We start from the raw sequence: 19728 nt of genomic DNA, 5'->3' as shown, positions 1-19728 counted from the left end.
CTATATCTTGACTGTAATAATGAAAACATTCTACTCTTGAATGTGGTGGTGGTGACAGGGATGTACATATTTGTCAAAACATACTTAATTGTGTATTTTAAATACACACATTTTATTGTATGTAAATTATCCTCAATAAAGTTGATTCTTTAAAATGGAGCTCTCTTGGGAAAATTTTAACCAGGGAATATTGGTGATGCCCTTATAACCACTAAAAAGTCAAAAACATCAATAAAATTCAATACCCACTTATGGTTTTTAAAAGTGTCATCAGAAATAAAAGAGAACAAAAACTCATCTTAGAAAACCAAGAATAGAAAATATTTTAACTTAATATTCTCCATTTATCAGAAAGTTTCAGCAAACATCATAATTGATGCTAAAACATCAGAAGCATTCTTCAAAGTCAGAAACAACACATTTTTAGCTATCACTACTATTATTCCAAATTATATAGTTAGTATACTAGCCAAAGCAATGAGGAAAACACGTAAGTTATAAAAAATGAAAAGAAAGCCAGAAAGCTTGAATACTTTCAGATAATCACCAGCTCAAGTGATTAGATACATGATAAACAGAAAAAACACAAAAGTTTTCCTATAACCAGAAAGAGAGAGAGAGAAAATGTTACTGAAAGTTTCCATCCACCAGAGCAAATCCAATCATAAGACAGCTAGAAGTACTAGGAAGGAATGCCATACATATGGGCGAAGATAAAAAAACAACAACAACTATAAAACTTTGCCTAAGAATATAAAGCAAGACGTGAATAAAAGGGAAAGACATACCATATATGCATACAGATGTGAGGAGAAAGACTCAGTATCATAAAGGTCAGTTTGCCCCAATTAATCTAAAATTTCAATATAACATCATTCAAAAAAACCTAAGGATTTTTTTTTTTTAAGATTCTATTTATTTATTTAATTGACAGAGAGAGAGAGAGAGGGAACACAACCAGGGGGAGTGAGAGAGGGAGAAGCAGGCTTCCCGCCAAGTGGGGAGCCCAATGAGGGGCTGCAGGCCTGTGGCGTAAGATGGACCAGGACCCTGGAACCATGACCTGAGCTGAAGGAAGTCCCTTAACCAACTGAGCCACCCAGGTGCCCCAAAACCTAAGGATTTTTTATTTGACTTTTAAGCTGAGTCTAAAGTTTATCTGGAGAAGAAATGCATAAGAAACAGTCAAGAATAATTCTGAAAAGAGGAAGAAATGGTTATCAAAATTTAAAATATGCATACCATTTAACCCAGCAATTCCATTTGTAGGAATCCATGCGCCAAAAATAATCAAAAGAGGAAGTTTCCCTAACAATTCACTTTAAAAATAAAGGTAGAATTAGAAGGGGAAGTGGGAGCTTCACTTTTTACCTTAACATTCCTCCAAAATGTTTGATTTTTTAAAAATTTTTTAAGATTTAAGGTTTGTAATTAAAAACTAATCAAATTAAAAAGTTGGCTTCAAATAAAGCATTATCTGTGATAGCAAAAAACCCCTAAATGTCTTTCATTAGAAGGTTAAATAATTATAGCTCATTCAAACTCATGAAATCCTACTTAACCTTTATAAAGTATCAGAGAGATCTATATATAACAAATAAAGATGTGCAAGACATATAAACAAGAGAAAGAAACAAGTGATATACCAATGTGTTTGGTATTCCTCTCCGCCCCCCCAAAACCCAACTTCGCATGTATGTATGTGTGTTTAAAAACACATTTATAAAGATGCACAGTAAATGGTTAACTTTAGACACTGGAGTAGGACTGGAGGATGAGAAATGTTCACATTTTACCTAATAGTCCTTTTTCTATATTGTTAAGTTTTACATCAAGCTTGCATGTCTGTGGTTAATTTTCAAAACTTAAACTTATTTCATATAAAAATGACATGAATTCCAGGAGACAAAAAACTAAAAAAATAGTTAAAACGTTTATTATCTTCATACTTATTTACATACTCTTCAAATGATGTGTAGTCTTCAGCAGAGGTGGCTGCCATTTTAAGGAAATTTAACTGACCAAATAGGTCATGATAAAAATAACAATACAGTAAGCCTTTTTTTTTAAAAAACGTGAACTTCACAGAACCAGCAGACTCAAAGCAGCGTCCATGCATACGCAAAAAAATTTTACGCCTGGAGAGAGGAGTCTCCTAAACAGATTCTTCCTCCTTGCAAAAAGAGTATTTTACCTCCTCCCTTTTTCTTCAACTTGGTCTGGGCGACTTTAAAACTCACCATTTTGAATGTGCGCAAAATGATTAACAAGCAGTAATCTCAGGGAGGCCCAAACTGAAGGTGGCTCTACCAGAGTGCTCTGACCTGACATCGCTAACCGGCAGAAGCATTGATGCAATGGTGCTAATATCGGGAGAAGAGCGATTGCTATGGTTTGTACAGGGTGTCTGCGTGCCCAAGGCTCGGTGACAATCGGGAAAAATGCAAATACAGCCAGGAGAGCGACCGCAACGGAAGGTTTCGAGAGGGAGGGGGGCTGCAGGCCTGTGGCGTAAGATGGATCAGCTCTATGCGGGATGACTGGAAATGGGCAGAGAAGGCGGCTGTGAGGTTTTGGTGGGGTCACACTCATACAGCCTCCAGTGTCGGGAGAAAGATAGCGGGGTCCTTGGCCAAGGCACCAAGGACAGCAGAAGAGGCAGCAGGGAAGAGCGGCCGGTGGAGACCCCCAGATCTATCGATGCCATTCGCTGGGGGGAGCGGGCGCGGCGGCCACGGACTCGAGCGTGGCCTCAGGTCCGGGTTGGACCGGGCCCAGGAGGCGAAGAAGGCCTCTCACAGCCATCAACCCCACCCACCATGGCCGGCGCAGCGGGCAGGGACAGGCCCTGTTCCTTCTCGAGGACAGAAATTAAGAAATGGAGGGGGTGAAGGCAGCAATCTCCTCGCCCCGACCCTCACATTCCTGACATCAGAACAAGCTAGATTAAAAAAAAAAAAAAAAATCCCCTCACCGAACTGTGCAGCGGCTCCGGAGCGAGAACAGCGCTCGATCCTCCACCCGCCACCACCGCCTTCTTCTCCGCCTCCGACTCCTCCCCCGCGGAACGCGCAGCGGCAGGCGGCGGCGGCGGCGGCGGAAGCAGAGGCGGCGGCGGCGGCGCGTCCCGCCCCTAGCGCCGCGGTAGAGGCGAAGGAGGAGGACACGCAAGCCCCGCCCCCGAGCAACACCGACCAATAGACTCAAAGGGCCTCTGCGGGAAAAATCCACCTATCCAATCGGAACCCGAGGAGTGGGCTCACGTCAATGGTTGGGACGTGGCAGAAAAAGGGAAATATACTTGGACTGTGTCTACTCCCCGGACCCCCTTCTGGCTCAGAAGGACTTCACCCATTGGCCGGAGAGCGGAAGGATGAAGCTACACTCCCCCCAACCCCGGCCCGTCTGGGCCCACCTCTTTTCCCTGCAGCACTGCGACGTTCGGGCAGGGGGCGGGGCACCGCGCTGGGGCTGGAACAGCACGGCCTTTTGTGGTTTGGGCTGGGAGAAAAGGCGGGGTCTCAGGGAAAGGGAAGGGGGTGTGGAGAACTAAGAGAAGGGCTGGCGCAGCTAGACTTTTTCAGAAATCCCAAAGCAACAACCAAAATGGAGGCATTAAAATCAATCCTAACTCGACTGGAAACCTGACTAACAAGGTTAAGGTCTCCTGGCATAAAGCTCAATCCGTTGCAGTTCAGATATGGGTGGGACAAGAAAAAAATAGAAGGGCACGTTTGCCCACCCTGACTCTATGCACTATCTAGTGCCTTTTCCCCTCCCTCCCTGCAGTGAGACCCTTGCATCCTCGTTTCATATTCTCTTGGGGCGGGGGATAGGGGAATGCCTGCGTTTCCTCTCTATAGCCCTGGGCTGACCAGAACCTTCCAGTTTGCATCTAGAGGCTAATCGGCTGTCAAGCCAAGAAGTAACAGCTCCCATCACATGCAACCAAAATAAATACAACAGCTGTAGTCCCTGGACATCTTGCTTAATTTAAACACGAGTAACAGTTTACTAATCATGTCAGTGATGCTAAATTGTTTCTTCGTCCCCCACATGTCCTTTTTTCTCCCCATCCTGAACATGTCTGCTTCTCTGATTACAGTCCTGCTCTCCTCCCACCTTATTCCCCAACCCCCTCAACTCCTTCCACTTACACGCCCAGTGCCCAGGATATATTTATCGCGTCCCACCCCCAAGATTTAAGCGCCCCACTTCTTGTGCTGTCCCTGGCAACTGCAAAATCTGCTAGTGAACCGAGACCTTTTTTTTCCTTTTGATTAAAGCAAATTATCCAAAATTTACTATGGGAACTTCAGTTACGAGAATTTGCTATAGACATTTTGTGAAATCAAATCTAAGTTTCAGCCCACCCTTGTAGTACATTTCTTACCAAGAAACCGTTTCTCACTTGATGTTTCTCTACTTTACACATGTTGCTCTAGAAGCTGTGGCTCTTTTCCATCCAAGTCTCTCCCTCTTTAAAAGATAATTCGTACTTTAATCAGACTTCCCTAATCTCCCTTTCGGATGTTGCGTATTGATCCAATTGGATATACTAACATGCTTGTTAGGGCAGGGTTTCTCAAATTTCAATCTTTTCTTTTTTTTTTTTTTTTAAAAATCTTTTTTTTTTTTTTTTTAAGATTTTATTTATTTATTTAAGACAGAGAGAATGAGAGAGAGAGAGAGAGAGCACATGAGAGGGGGGAGGGTCAGAGGGTGAAGCAGGCTCCCTGCCGAGCAGGGAGCCCGATGCGGGACTCGATGCAGGGACTCCAGGATCATGACCTGAGCCGAAGGCAGTCGCTTAACCAACTGAGCCACCCAGGCGCCCTCAAATTTCAATCTTTTCATACCATACCTGTGTGTGTATAATACTAACAGTATTATTTATTATTTTCTTTAAATAAATGTATTTTTTCTTCAATTTCTTTAAGACGGAAACTTTATAAAAAGACTATGATGGAAAATCTCCATCATCTATCCTAGGTTGAAAGTAACGGTAAGAAAAGTAGACAATACAATTTTTAAAATAATAGCTACAAACTATTGCCTACTAACGTCTTTGAGCCTAAACTCTGAGCCTGTTAAAAGGGGAGGTTACCAAGCATCAAACACATTAAAGATCAAGCATGCAAATGGCATTTTTATCATGATGTAATCAAAGGATAGAAAAATAGAGCTAAAATAGGAATCACTTTCTCACTATGTGAGTCACTGTTTTTAATCATGCATGCATTCCCCAACTGAAGTCATCCAAAGCATCAGAAGTGACCGTGTTACTCTTTGGGAAACACTGTGGAGGCCTAAAGCCTGTATTCTAGAATCAAACAGACCATATTCTTATAATAATTCCTGCATTTATAGCTGTATGCCTCTGGGCAATCTATTTACCTCTCTGGCCTCGATTTCCAATTTAAATATGGGAAAAGTAATAATGTCTACTCATGAGTCATTGAGTAGATTAAAAAACCTAATAAAGCTAAAGCATATCATACCTACCATGTTGTAAGTACTAAATACATATTAACTTATGTATTATTTTATTATGTGTATATAGAGATGATAATATGTATTATTGGCTTATACATATAATTACTATTGATTCCAGAGTTAAGAAGCACTCCCTAAGGCAATGGGTTGAAGGTATGGTGTAAAAGAGTGGTTCTTAAAAAGTGATCCCCAGACCAACAGCATCAGTATTACCCGGGAACTTTTTAAAAATGCATATTCTCAGTTAGGTCCTGAATAGGAAACTGTAAGTGTGGAGCCCAGCAATCTGTAGCTTAGTGAGCCTTCCAGGTGATTTTGATGCATGTAAAGTTTGATGACCACAGATATCACAGAAAGAGGATTGACTGATCAAGGAGTGAGAGGGCCTGAGTTTTAATTATATAGTCTTAAAGTGACATCAGCAGAATGGAGGCATAAGGACCTCTGAAAATTCTTTTCTCCACTAAAGCAGTGAGAAAACTGGCAAAATTGTCAGAATAAACTTGTTCTGAATTCTGGATATTAACCAAAGGCTTGCAGCAATCCAGAAAGCATTTATTCAAGAAAACAGCTGAATCTCTCAGAAAGAACAGCAAGCTTTTGTGATGTTTTGACTTGTTTTAACCCAATCCCTTCAGCTCCAGCTTGGCTGTTGCTTTGAAAAACAGTAGCCCACAATCATGGTGAAAACCAGCAGCCTGGCAGCCATCTAATGAGGCCGAATGAGATTGGAGTGCTTTCAAAACCTAACTCTAAGAGAATAATTTCACCTAACTGGTGGTTCCCTAGAAGATCTCACTTGCAAGGCTGTCTTTACTTGATTTGATTCAGAGCCAAACCAGTGCAAAAAGCCTTTACCCCAGAAGCATTTGTCAAAAAAAATGAATGAGAGGGAATCGATTAACTTTCCAGTCACTTTAGGCAGTGGGAACAGTTGGGACAAACAATAGATTAACCAAAAAGCTTGAAAAGTTGGAGAATGTCTGTAGGAGCTTTGAAAAACTCCAACATATTCACAGGAATCTAGAAACCCACACATATTAGAAACCCCCCCACATACCCAGGGGTGTGTTAAACTGTACATAAGATCAGGAAAAACCCAAGGAGGCCAGAAGCATTCACCAGAGGCTGACCTTGAGGCTCTGTAAAAGTCAGAAATGAAGGCTAAGAGAGAGTCGGCAATGCCTGGCTTAGTGTTGATGCCGTGGCCCAACACACACAGACCTTCAATAAACACTGGAAGACATAATGGTTCCAGACATTTAAGGAAATCTGTCTAATCATAAGCTGAGCACTAAGCTAACCAAGCAGAATCTTTCATGGCCACACACAACAAAGAATACAGACCTCATGCAGGTAGTTCAGAAAAGTCACTGAACAAATGAAAAGTAACTATAACAAACAGCAAGAACAAAAAAACCACAGGGAGGAAGAAGAATCTGATTTCCAGAGTTTCTACATTATGTTTTTTTAAATGTCTGGTTTTCAACAAAATCAAAAGTTGTTTCTTCAAAAAGATCAACAAAATTGACAAACCTTTAGCTAGATTGAACAAGAAAAAAAGAGAGAATACTCAAATTACTAAAACCAGGAATGAAAGGGGACATTACTACTAGCCTTACAGAAATTGAAAAAAAAAAAATTATAAGGGAAAACTAAGAACATTTGTAGGCTAACAAGTTAGAAAACCTTGACAAAAATGGACAAATGTCTAGAAAGACACAAACCACAAAAACTGACTCAAGAAGAAATAGAAAATCTAATCTTAGCTTTGTCATTTATGAACTGAATGACCTTTATTTAGGTTGGTCATTTAATTGTCTTGAGCCTTATTTTCTTCAACTAAAAAACAGATATAATAAAAACTATGTCATACATTTAAATGAGGGGATAGAGAGGTTATATTAGATATATATTAGGTATATTAAGATACTCTAGCCACTGAAACAACTAAAATCCTTAAGACTCCATAGCACCTACACAAGATTACTTATTATTAAATGCCCATTCAGTAGGATGGGTGGGAAGCTCTGCTTTACATTTAGGGACCTGAGCTCTATCATCTTCAATACACAGCTTTCATTTAAAGTTTGAGTACCAACATCTAGCCGATAGAATAAAGGAAGCATGGAGGAAAAGAATGTGAATGATTTCTGAGGTTTTTTATTAGCCTAGCATGGACATAGTTTAGTTATTAGTGATCATGGTCTACCAGCAGGTCACCTTGAACCTATGGAGGCTTGGTTTTAGGCTCTGTTAGACTACTCTGGTTTTGTCCTTACTATTAGGATGTAGACCTTATGCCTAGGATGTGGTTCTGACTCTTAGGCTGTGGCCTTTGTTGGGGTCTCAAGTGGAAACCTGGGATATCTACTAAGATCCCTATCTCTTCGCAGGACTTAAATTCTTATTTTTGACTCCCAAACTGTATGGCTACTGAAACCTCTGCTTCATTCTTTATAATCTCAGTCACTGTTTTCTGCTGGGTTTCTTGCTCTTTGCCTGCATCATTTAAGAATCAGCCAACAACTTAAAGGGAATTTATATGAAGGTTTTGAGGTTCCTTATTTGCAGTTCCTTCCTCTTAGGGATTTTCCACTATAGTTCAGCCATTTTGGCAACTTTGTACTCTGACCTCCTGTCTTCTCCATGTACTAAGAATACCACGTTCTGCTTGAACTCTAGTCCTTGGTACCCACAATTTGGTGTATACTCTCAGGGAAAAAGCCAGAATAATGTGAAGCTCACCTTGTGTTTAACTTCTCTCAAGAATCATAGGCTATCAAGTCCTACCTGCTTTGTAACTCTTCAATGTCTTCAAAAAATTGTTTTACATGTTTCCCCAGTTTTTACAATTGCTTTCAGTGGGAAGGTTAGTCGGATGGAAGTTAATTCATTGTGGTTGCAACCAGAAGTCCACCAAATGGTTGTTTTAAAGTTTGAACAGGGAAATGCTTTTCTAGTCTAGACTTATAGTTTTTTATCAGTAGAATTCCTTCCAAATCTTAATAAAAGTTCTGATATTTTTCTTCCACGCAATTTTATGATTTATTAGCCATACCCAAAGTTCTGTGCCAGATTTAATTCTCAAGTCTGGGTTAATTCTTTGCATCTTAACCTCCATGCCTCTCTTTTAATTTAATGGTGACTACTGTCAGGTTTGGGTGAGAAAGCCATACTCTTAAACTGGATTTTTTTTCCTAAAGATTAGTCTTTATTGTCCTGTGTTGATCAAAACTTTTCTTAGTCTTTTATCTACAGGTTAGGGTCTGGTGGAAGTCCACTTTTCCAGTCATTTGCAGCCCCAAAGTTTCTGGAATTTCTCTATTTTATTTCTATTTGCATACACCCATTTCTTGTCCGAGCTCATCTCTTTGATCTCATACTTTGCTAAACAGTCAGTAGCAACAATATACACCTCTAACATTCTGTTTTCAAAACTTTTCCCCTGGAGTTACAGACTGAAGACACTTTATCTGCCTCCCAAATTACCACAGGAATAGCTGTTTTTTAACTAAATGCTTCGACATTGAGTAGCATGGATCTCCATCTTTCAAGCATCTGAAATCAGTTGCTTCACCACTCACTGACCAACTGCTAAGTCAGTGCCATATATTTACAATATTTTGTTACAAAAAATCATGTATTAATTAAGCAACCCTAGATAATGTAACAGATAAAGTCTAAACTGTTATAAAACACTCACTGGAAGTATATTTCCTGAAGACATAAGGTCCACCTAGTGGTGAGATAGAGAGAGGTGATGGGGGAGGGGTCCTTCTTTACAGTGGGATTCAATGACCCATGCTGGCAGAGGAGGAGCCATCTTCAATCATGTGTTCCAAGTTTATGCTGCGAAACTCCACCAAATAAAGAACTTCGACCAGCTGCATCCTGGTTGAAGGCAGGAGAACAAAAGAGGAAGAAAATGAAACAAGACAAAACCAGAGAGGGAGACAAACCATAAGAGACCCTCAATCATAGGAGACAAACTGAAGGTTGCTGGAGGGGAAGGGGGTGGAGGGACCGCGTAACTGGGTGATGGACACTGGGGAGGGTATGTGTTGTAATGAGCGCTGGGTATTATATAAGACTGATGACTCATAGACCTGTACCCCTGAAACAAATAATACATTATATTATGAATTTATTTATTTATTTATTTATTTTAAAGATTTTATTTATTTATTTGACATAGAGAGAGAGAGAGCACAGGCAGAGGGAGTGGCAGGCAGAGGGGGAAGCAGGGAGCCCGATGGCGGGGTTCCATTCCAGGACCTTAGGATCATGACCTGAGCCAAAGGCAGTCGCTTAATGACTGAGCCATCCAGGTGCCCCAATTAATTGAATTTAAATTTAAAAAAAAAGAGAGGGAAAAAAAGAACATGAAATAGATAGTTGAAAAAAGAAATTATACTCAACCAATTACAGCCTGTGACATAATTTATTCTATGGGTTACACCTGTGGTTCTCATACTATTGAAACCTCACAAGCAGCATCAGTCAGCATTCCCTGGGAACTAAATGGAAATTTTCATGCGATATCCTAATCTTACTGAGTCAGAAATATTGGGAGTGGGGCCCAGCACTGTAGTTAGTGAACCCTCTGGGTGATTCTCACGTGGGCTAGGATTTAAGAACCACTGGGTTTCAGGGCATCAACATAGGACTGAGAAGTGGGTGTGGTGATTGATACAGATTTTGGTTCTCTCCTTCCCCAGAGAGACTAAATACAGTTATACGGTAACTGTTTTTGTGTGAAAGTTTAATCGTGAAAAGAGTGTGGGGCTGTACTATGATGGACAATAAAGACTGGCTTCTTCAGCCTTCATTCCAACCTTCCAACATAGCTTTGCACGTTGGAGAAACAGGAAAGTTAAGAACCTGACTTCTTAGATCCTGTTGCTCCTGGGCTTACAGATGCGGGAACTACAGTGATGGTTTCCCTGAATCACGGAACAGCTCTTGATGCTCTGTTTTTCGGCTGATGGCAAGGGCAGAAGTTCTCTTGGTGGGGTCCAGTTTTTCAGTGTGATTTGGGGGATCGTTCTTGGATGCTCAAATTAGAGCCTATTTCAGCAGCTCTACCAGCCATTTTGTAGAATATAATAAATCTTTTTTGCTGCTTAAACTTGCAAGAGTGTGTTAAGTTTTCTGAAACTGATTTTGAATGATAACAGTAGGTGACCTCTTTTTTCTCTGTGAAAGCTTTTAGCACATTTTCTGTATCTTTTTCGTTCTAAAATTTTGTAACGATTTGTTCTAAATGTGGGTCTATTCTGATTCATATGTTTAGGCATTAAGTAAATTTTTTCTGTATAAAGAACTAAATCTTTGAGTCCTGGAAAATTTTTCTATATTATTAGATTACTAATTTCCTCCCCTCTCTTTTCTCTTTTTAGATATCTTCCCAATTCTTTTCTCTCACCCTTTCATACTATTTTTCTCTAGCTTTCTTAGAGTTCTTAAACTTTATCCTTAATTCCTTCCATTGAATTATTTTTTCAGCTATCATATTTTTAATTTCTAAGTTTTCTCCCTTCTTAGGCCCCATACTGCTTTTACTTTTTTGGATATAATCATCTTTTCTTGAATCTTTCCAAAGTTTCTCCCCCTCCTCAGTTTTATTGAAGTATGACCGACAAATAAAATTATATATATTTAAGGTATACAATGTGATATTTTGCTATACATACACATTATAAAATGATTACCACAGTCAAGCTTATTAACATATACACCACATCACATAGTTACCTTTTCTTTCTTCCTTTTTTTTGATACCCTCTCAGCAAATTTCAAGTATATAATAAATGATTATCAACTATAGTCACCATGCTGTACATTAGGTCTCTAGAACTTGTTTATATAATTAAAAATTTGTACTTTATGACACTTTTACCCTGATTCTTTCACCCCAATAACCACCATCCTGTTCTCTATTACTATGAGTTGACTTTTTGAGTTTCCACATACAAGTGAGATCATGCAGTATTTGTCCTTCTTTATCTAGCTTATTTCACTTAGAATAATGTCCTCCAGGATCATCCATGTTGTACAAATGGCAGGATTTCTATATTTTTTGATGCAAAATAATATTCCATTTTCAGAGGTACTCATTCACTATGTCTCACTTTCCCCAATGGGAGAAAATGTGGATTAAACAGGTCTCTCTCAGCCCTGAGCTGTGCTACCTTGGGGGAGGGATGTCACAGGTAAAGTGAAGCTGTTCTTCTTACCCTCTTGAACACACATCACATTCTTGGATTTTTTGCTCCAATGTCTCCATTGGACTCCTGGACTCCCACCAAGGTACTCTGATCTGTGTGCGGTTGTCAAAAATCAGCATTCTGTGGGGGAGTGATAATAGAAAACTCCTATTCTGCCATCTTACTGATCCTAAAGATTCTAATTAGAGGTTTATTTTATTGTTTTTAAAGTTCCCTTCCTTTCTTTGAAGTATCTGTTTCCTTCAGTGTTATTTACAGTATTTTAAAATCAGTATTCTTTTCTTAACACAAGCTTTCTTCACATATATGATAACCCTTGATTTGTGTTCTGATTTGAAAGTAATAAGTAAATTATAAGTTCAGTGAAAGGGAGTGGGGCTTGTTGAGGGGAAGACCTCACCTTAAGGGCCACTAGCTCTTTTGCTGAGAGAATCATAAATACTAAGATGCCAAAATTTTGATCCAGGCCCATCCAGTTTCTTCAGGGGAATGAAAACATATTTAAATTTTTGTCTTGAAGAGACACTTGACTATTTTATTTTTCTTCATTCTGTAGCTTTCATATAGAACTACATTGTGGATTATACACGTGACTACTGAGCACCTGCATTGAAGCTCTTCTGAATTAAGATGCACAGAAGTGTAAAATACACATCAGCTTGTAAAGATATAGTTCAATAAAAAGGAAAATATCTCAAAAATTGTTAGATTTTTTACATTGATTACATGTTGAAATAATATTTTAGATATGTTGGGTTAATCAAAACATATCAACATTAATTTCACGGTTTCTTTTTATTTTTTTAATTTGGCTTCGATAATATTAAAATTATGAGTGTGGCTCAAAGTATATTTCTATTGCTCAGCACTTACATAGAGTTTTCAATGATCTTTCTTCAGTTCTGTATCTTCTGCTCTTCATAGTACTCATTCCTAGCTTTCTGAAATATCAAGTATCTCTGAGGTTCTTTAAGTGTGCTCATTTCCCAGCTCAGCTGTAATAACTTCTTCCAAGTATTCTTGAGTATTTAGCTTTTTTTTCTGCCTGGCTCCAGTTAATTCCTCCATCTGATCTTTGTTTTATAAAAATTTTTGAGATCTCACATGTGCTGATGCCCTTCCTCCCATTATCTTTATAAATTGTGGTTTACACTTTTAAATCTCTTTAATATTACTTTCATGTAGATTCAGGAGGAAGAGGAGATAACATGCTGGTTTGAACATACTCTGTGACACAATAGATTATTCCAGCCTAGAGGACGTTCTCTGGATCATAACCCTGGGTATGCCCTTAGTATTGCCTGGCACAGAGGACTAAAAACAGTAGAGATTCAGTTTCAATGAGTCTCACACTTGTAAAAGAAAGAAACTATACAGTTAAACAGGAAGTGATGAATCCTATTTCCTTATGATGGAGTCTATATCAGTTAAGATTGTAATTGACCAAAACTGGTTAATTAAAGAAAAAATGAAAATTATGGAAAAAATATTGGGTAGCTATAGAGACGTGTAGAGAAGACTAGAGAAGCAAGCTTGGGAAACTGGTGGGAACAAATAGAGGCTGGGCATGCAGAATCATAGCCTGAGACCTGCTACATAACCAGCCTGGTGAGGACACTGCTATGACCCCACTGAGCACTGGATGATACAGCCTACACCAGCACTGAATGGAGCTTGTGGCACTTCTGCCACTCAGAATTGGCTGTTGTTGCCAGACTAATTCTTCCCTGACTCCTTCTTTACAACTACTAGCCTCTCAGTCAAAGTCCCCGGAGAGGGCACCTGACTACTGAGCCCAAGTCATGTGCCAGTAGAGAGTAGGAAAGCAAGTATCTAGCATTTTCTGTGACTATAATGGGAAGCTCTGCCTCCCCTTAAGATTTTTATAGTAGGGGGACGCCTGGGTGGCTCAGTCGTTAAGTGTCTGCTTTCGGCTCAGGTCATGATCCCAGGGTCCTGGGATCAAGCCCCGCATCGGGCTCCCTGCTCTGCGGGAAGCCTGCTTCTCCCTCTCCCATTCCCCCTGCTTGTGCTCCCTCTTTCGCTGTCTCTCTGTCAAATAAATAAAATTAAAAAAAAAAAAAAAAGATTTGTAGAGTAGGGAATTCCTCAAACAAGAAAGAGGTTGAGATTGGAGTCAGCCAAGGGAACTGACACAGATACTTCAGAAGAAATGACATTTCAGAGTACAGAACCAACATTCAGTATAACTTTTAGAAATGTGAATGTTTAGATACCTTTAGAAAATATATTCTTCTAAGTTTAGTTGTTGCAAAATGAACAAATAGGTTTTGAGATCTACAACACTATCACACAACTAGTGAAAAGATAAAAAATCTGAAGCTTTAGAAGGAAGAGTTGACACCAATTGGTTCAGCTTCTTATCTGACGTGGAAGTCCTTCCCTAAGATCCATTTCAACATTTATAGTATTGGGGGGACCTCACTGAAATAGGTTTCATTTCAATTCTAAATTTTTAGAGGTAGAATATTAGAAATTTCCTCCTTATATAAGATGAAAATTTCCTTCTTGTAGCATCCACCCATGAGACCTAGATCTGATGACTCTAGTTACTCAGAACAGAGCAGAGTAGTTAGAAGTTTTATTTTAACTACTGGGGTCAGACCAATATTTGATTCTGGCCTTGCTTCCTAGTAGCTGAGTAACCTCTTTAATTCTTGTTTTCTACATCTGAAAAATGAGGATTATAACAGCATCTACCTTAAAGAGTTATTGTAAAGTGTAAGAAGATAATTTAGTGCTTAAATCAGTAACCAGCTGATTTCAAACCAAAATTGAAAATCAGCTGCCAAGGAAATTTGGAATAATATTGGAGGAAAAACAGTTGTAATTCTGATTCTACCACTGACTAGTTCCTTAACCTAAAAGAGGTTAACATATCATTCTTTTTACAAAATGAAATATTTGGATTAAGTTATCTTAATAAGATCCCTTTCAGCTCTAAATTTCTGAAACTCTATATGCACTTATATCATCTGTTTTTATTACTGAACATTACCAGTTTCATCAACTGTACCTCATATATCTTGATCAACAGATTTACCATAACCTCTATCACATTTCCTCAGCAATGCTTGTCAGTGTTCAGGCTATTATTTTATTAGCAGGTTTGTTTCTTCTACAAAATTCTTATCCATATTTTAAAAAATTGAAAACAGAGCATAAGGCTATACATACAAAATACAACAGTGTAAAGCTATGAACCATATGGCCTGCATTAACTCTTTATGGAAAGAAAGTAATCTTACAGAAGCAAAATTTGATAATTGACATGTAATGTTTTAATTTTTAGAAAGATTTTATGTATTCATTTCAGAGGGGGAGAGAGTGCAAGGGGGTAGGAGCAGAGGGGGAGGGAGAGAGAGCGGGGAGAAAAAATCTGCACACACTGAGCACAGACCCTGACTTGGGACTCCATCTCACAACTATGAGATCATGACCCAAGCCAAAACCGAGAGTGGGAGGCTTAACCGACTGAGCCACCCAGGTGCCCCCATTATGTTTTAAATAGAAGTCTTGGATTCCTTGATATATATACATATATATTTTATATAGTCTATATGTTTGATCCCACTCATCTATAAACTCCATGAAGACAAGATAAACGTCTACTTTGTTCACCACTATACCCTGCTATTTAGCAGAGTACACACACACACACACACACACATACACACACACACAGGATGAATTGAAAATATGCAGCATTTGAGCAACCCTCTACGTCTAAGCAAAGACTGGCATTTTCCTCTTCAAGTGCTGACCTTGCTTTGGGGGAGTGGTGTTATTTAGAATTTCGAATGGCAGTTCAAAAAAATATGGTGCTATATATTTTGCTAAATTAATTTAATCCAACCTTTTCAGCCATTACCAAACCTTGGAAAAGTCAATGTTGCATAGACTTTCTATTACCAAGAGTTTGGAAATGTTGACTTAGAGCTGGGAGTAAGTATCCAGAAATTGCTCTTGTAGAATACCCCCTAATTTTGTTTTGGAGAGAGACTAAGTGTGGATGAGGACACTGAGAAAGAGAGATATTTTGGACTGCAGGGCCTTCATTACGCAGATAATATTCAGCTTTATGCAGCCATACATCTCCCTTTCCTCTAGCCCAGATGGTGAAATGACTCATCGATTCCACTGGCTAGAAAAACAAGGGAGATAGAAGAGGAGCTGTTATAATCCAGATAAAAATGGATGATGTTTCAGAAGCAAGAGGAAAATATTTCTAGGCAATGATGATGGTACATTGATAGTACTTGTTAATACTTTACATATCTTTTCAAATTCACAGCATGAGTTTCACATTGCTTCTAGGATTCCTGAGTAGTTCTGACCAGGAATTCTTTTTCTCTTCATCATGTATGTAAGTTGCAAACATTTTTGACCTTCAAACAACTTACTTTACTAATTTCTCTTTTTAATAGTTTTTTTTTAAGATTTTATTTATTTATTTGACAGAGAGAGCACGACAGCACAAGTAGGGGGAACAGCAGAGGGAGAGGGAGAAGCAGGCCCCCCGCCAAGCAGGGAGCCTGATGCAGGGCTCGATCCCAGGACCCTGGGATCATGACCTGAGCCGAAGGCAGACGCTTAACCATCTGAGCCACCCAGGCGCCCCTAATTTCTCTTTTTAAAGCCTAACCATCAACCTTCAAATGTGTGACTTCATTACTTTCCTTGAAAATAATTTTTAATTTTATGTGGAACATATTCTAGTTAAAGATGTGGTTAGGATGAATGTGTAATTCTTTTACGAAATAACTGGGGAAGATGGTTACTGGATAGGTAGAATAATGAGCTAAATAATTATGGGATCTGATAGACAAAAGTGAGGAGAGAATGATAAAGAAGGTGTTGTGTATGCTTGCTTTTTTGGTTGCTATTACAGGAGATTATGCTGAATCTGTGTGTAGGGGTTTTTAGATGTATCATCACAGAAAATCTTGAATCTCGCATCCTTCTCCAAAGATCTGAAAAAAAAAATTGATTTCTAGGAAATCAGAGTGGTCTTTCACTAGAAATTCAGCCTCTAATGCAAGAGAGAGTAAAAATGACTAGGTAGGATTTGTTCTTTAGTGTTAATGGCGTAACTGTATCTCTGAATCTGACTCCCTATTCCATTTGCTCCCAAAGCCATTAACCTGAGCCTCCTTAACTAGTTTCAATCATATTATTCCTCAATCCTAAAACATTCCATAGCTATATATTCCCTGTGACACTAGGTAAAATCTTTCACTTGTGCACTCAGGGGCAGTGCTACACAGCTGAGCCTACTTTCCTGTTGTTATTTTGTGAGTGCAATTTCATGTTCTATGCTAGATAAACTAAACTTTTTCTATTTATTTATTTGATAGGGGGAGAGAATCTCAAGCAGACTCCCCGATGAGTGTGGAGCCCGACTCAGGGCCCAATCCCTGAGATCATCACCTGAGCCAAAATCAAGAGTGGGATGCCCAACTGACCGAACGTGACCCAGGAGCTTCCAAACTAAATTTTTTCATAAAACATACAATTTTTCATGATTTTATAATAACATAGCTGACACTGCAATTATTACCTTTCCCTGCTACAGTGGGCATCTCCTGTTTTGTGTGCCTAATATTTATTTCTCCTTCTTCTGATAATATCTAGATTTTTTTATTGGGGAAGAACCTCCTCTCATTGTATACAATCTTGGTGGGTTCCTCAATCAAGATGTTCATCCCAACCCTGGCTAAGGAATGGACACACTACTCAAGGTAAACCAGTCAGATTCTATCTTTCCTTGGAATTTGAATCTCGAGCAGCATAAGAATAAGACATAGTTGGAGCTGATTCATTAAGATAATAGTGTCTATTAAAGATTATCTATTATCTCCTACTTTCTAGATATCTAAAGCTGCTATTTCACATCTTTTCCAACACAAACTTATTCAGCTTCTCTGTAATTCTATTAGCTAAACCTTTATCCACCTAATAAATTCCCTACCTGCTTAAGTTAGAGATAATTTCTATTGCTTGTAAACAAAGAATACATGATGGACCCCGTGGTAGGCAGAATAATGGCTCCTCAAAGGTGTCCATGTCCTAGTCCCCAGAACCTGTGAATATGTTATTCTACATGGCAAGGGAGAATTAAGGTTGCAGACGAAATTAAGATTCAGCTGACTTTAAGATGAAGAGATTATCCCAGGTGAGACTAATGTAATAACACAGTACTTAAACGGGGACGAAGGAAGCCGAAGAGTCCAAAAGAGAGAGAACACATCTTGAGCAAAACATGACCCACTATTGCTGGCGTTAATGATGGAAGGGGACTATGAGCCAATGAATGCAGGCAGCCTCTAAAAAAGTTGGAAAAGGTAATAAAATGGATTTTCCCCTAGAGCCTTCAGAAAAACACAGCCCTGCTGACATCTCTATTTTAGTCCAGACCTATATTGGGCTTCTGACCTTCAAAATTGTAAGATAATAAATTTGCGTGGTTTTAAGGCACTAATTTTGTGTTAATTTATTATAGTAACAGTAGGAAACTAATACAGACTGATAAAATATGACTGTGTAAATAAATCCTATATATCTTTCAAAGCAAATAATACTTTCTCCATGAAGTCTTTTATTTTAAATTATTTTTTAGTTGTGAAATGTCTCAAACATTTGTATGAATTGAGAGAAATTTATCATGAATATACATGTTTACCACTCAGTTCTGCCAAATTATAAAATTTGTAATATTTGCTTGGTATTTTTGGAAACAAATAAAATATAAGAAAGTCCCTTGAGTGCCCTCTTCCCTAAATATATCTCTTAAACTGAATGGAACATTCCTGTGTATACTTTTCTTAATTTTACTTATATATAAACAATGCAACTTTCTCTTTCACATTTTCATGTCTATAAACCTGTTAATCAACCATTCAGCAACTTATTTCTTTTCACTGGAAATTGTATTTTTGACTTTTATTCATGATGAAATATATAAATCCAATTTATTTGTTAAAATTTTGGTATCTGGGGGTGCCTGGGTGGCTCAGTCAGTTAAGCGTCTGCCTTCAGCTCAGATCATGATCCCAGGTCTGGTGTTGAGCCCCATGTTGGGCTCCCTGCTTGGCGGGGCGTCTGCTTCTCCCTCTCGCTGTCTCTCGAGTAAAATAAATAAATACATCTTTAAAAAAATTTCTTTAGTATCTGATAGTTTATAAGCAGTAACAAACCCCCTCAAAATAAAGTGGTTTCAGCACCTGGGTGGCTCAGTCGGTTAAGCATCTGCCTTTGCCTCAGGTCATGATCTCAGGGTCCTGGGAATTAGCCCTGCATCGGGGCTCCCTGCTCAGCAGGGAGTCTGCTTCTCCCTCTGCCCCTCCCCCCTGCTCATGCTTTCACGATCTCTCTCTCAAATAAACAAAATCTTAAAAAATAAAGAAAGAAAGAAAGACAATGAATCATGGAACACTACATCAAAAACTAATGATGTACTGTATGGGGACTAACATAAGATAATAAAATTAAATTAAATTAAAAAAATAAAGTGGCTTAAAGCTAAATAAAAGTATAATTCTTTCTCACATAATAATCCAGAGGTGGGTAGTACAAGGCTATTCTCCCCTCTTCAACATGTGGTTTCCCTCTATGGGATGAAGATAGCTCTATTCTAGCTCTTCCCCTCTTTCCAGACAACTAAGAGGGTAAGGATAAGAGTAAGGTAGTTCCATCGTTTTGACATACATTTGACATACATTACTTCAGCTCATATCCCATTGCCAGAACTTAATCACGAGTTCACACTCAACTGCAAAGAAACTAGATAATGTGACCTCAAGCTTGGCGGAAAAATGCCCAACTATAATTTGGAAGTTTTGTTTCTAAAAAAGGAGAAATTTCAACATTCTCTTATCATTAAAATATACCTAGTAGAAAGGAAATCATCAAGGAGAGAGGGAACCTGAATCTTATCAACTGACAGAATCCAGTTGCCATTGATAAAGCACTCTACCCGACA

General features: G+C 38.8%; 1 protein-coding gene across 1 annotated transcript in view; it reads right to left on the bottom strand.

The window, feature by feature from the left end:
• Positions 1-3129, bottom strand: part of PJA2 (praja ring finger ubiquitin ligase 2) — a 71304-nt gene extending 68175 nt beyond the window's left edge. Inside the window, exon 1 of the mRNA XM_032403877.1 lies at positions 2975-3129. The gene's annotated coding sequence lies outside the window, so the exon portion shown is untranslated. The remainder of the gene's footprint in view (positions 1-2974) is intronic.
• Positions 3130-19728: the final 16599 nt, after the last annotated feature.

The sequence above is a fragment of the Phoca vitulina genome, unplaced genomic scaffold (genome assembly GCF_004348235.1).
Source record: "Phoca vitulina isolate PV1807 unplaced genomic scaffold, GSC_HSeal_1.0 scaffold6, whole genome shotgun sequence".
In the NCBI taxonomy this organism is placed as follows: domain Eukaryota; kingdom Metazoa; phylum Chordata; class Mammalia; order Carnivora; family Phocidae; genus Phoca; species Phoca vitulina.
The sequence above is the reverse complement of the archived record's forward strand: the minus strand, read 5'-3'. Positions and strand labels throughout refer to the sequence as shown.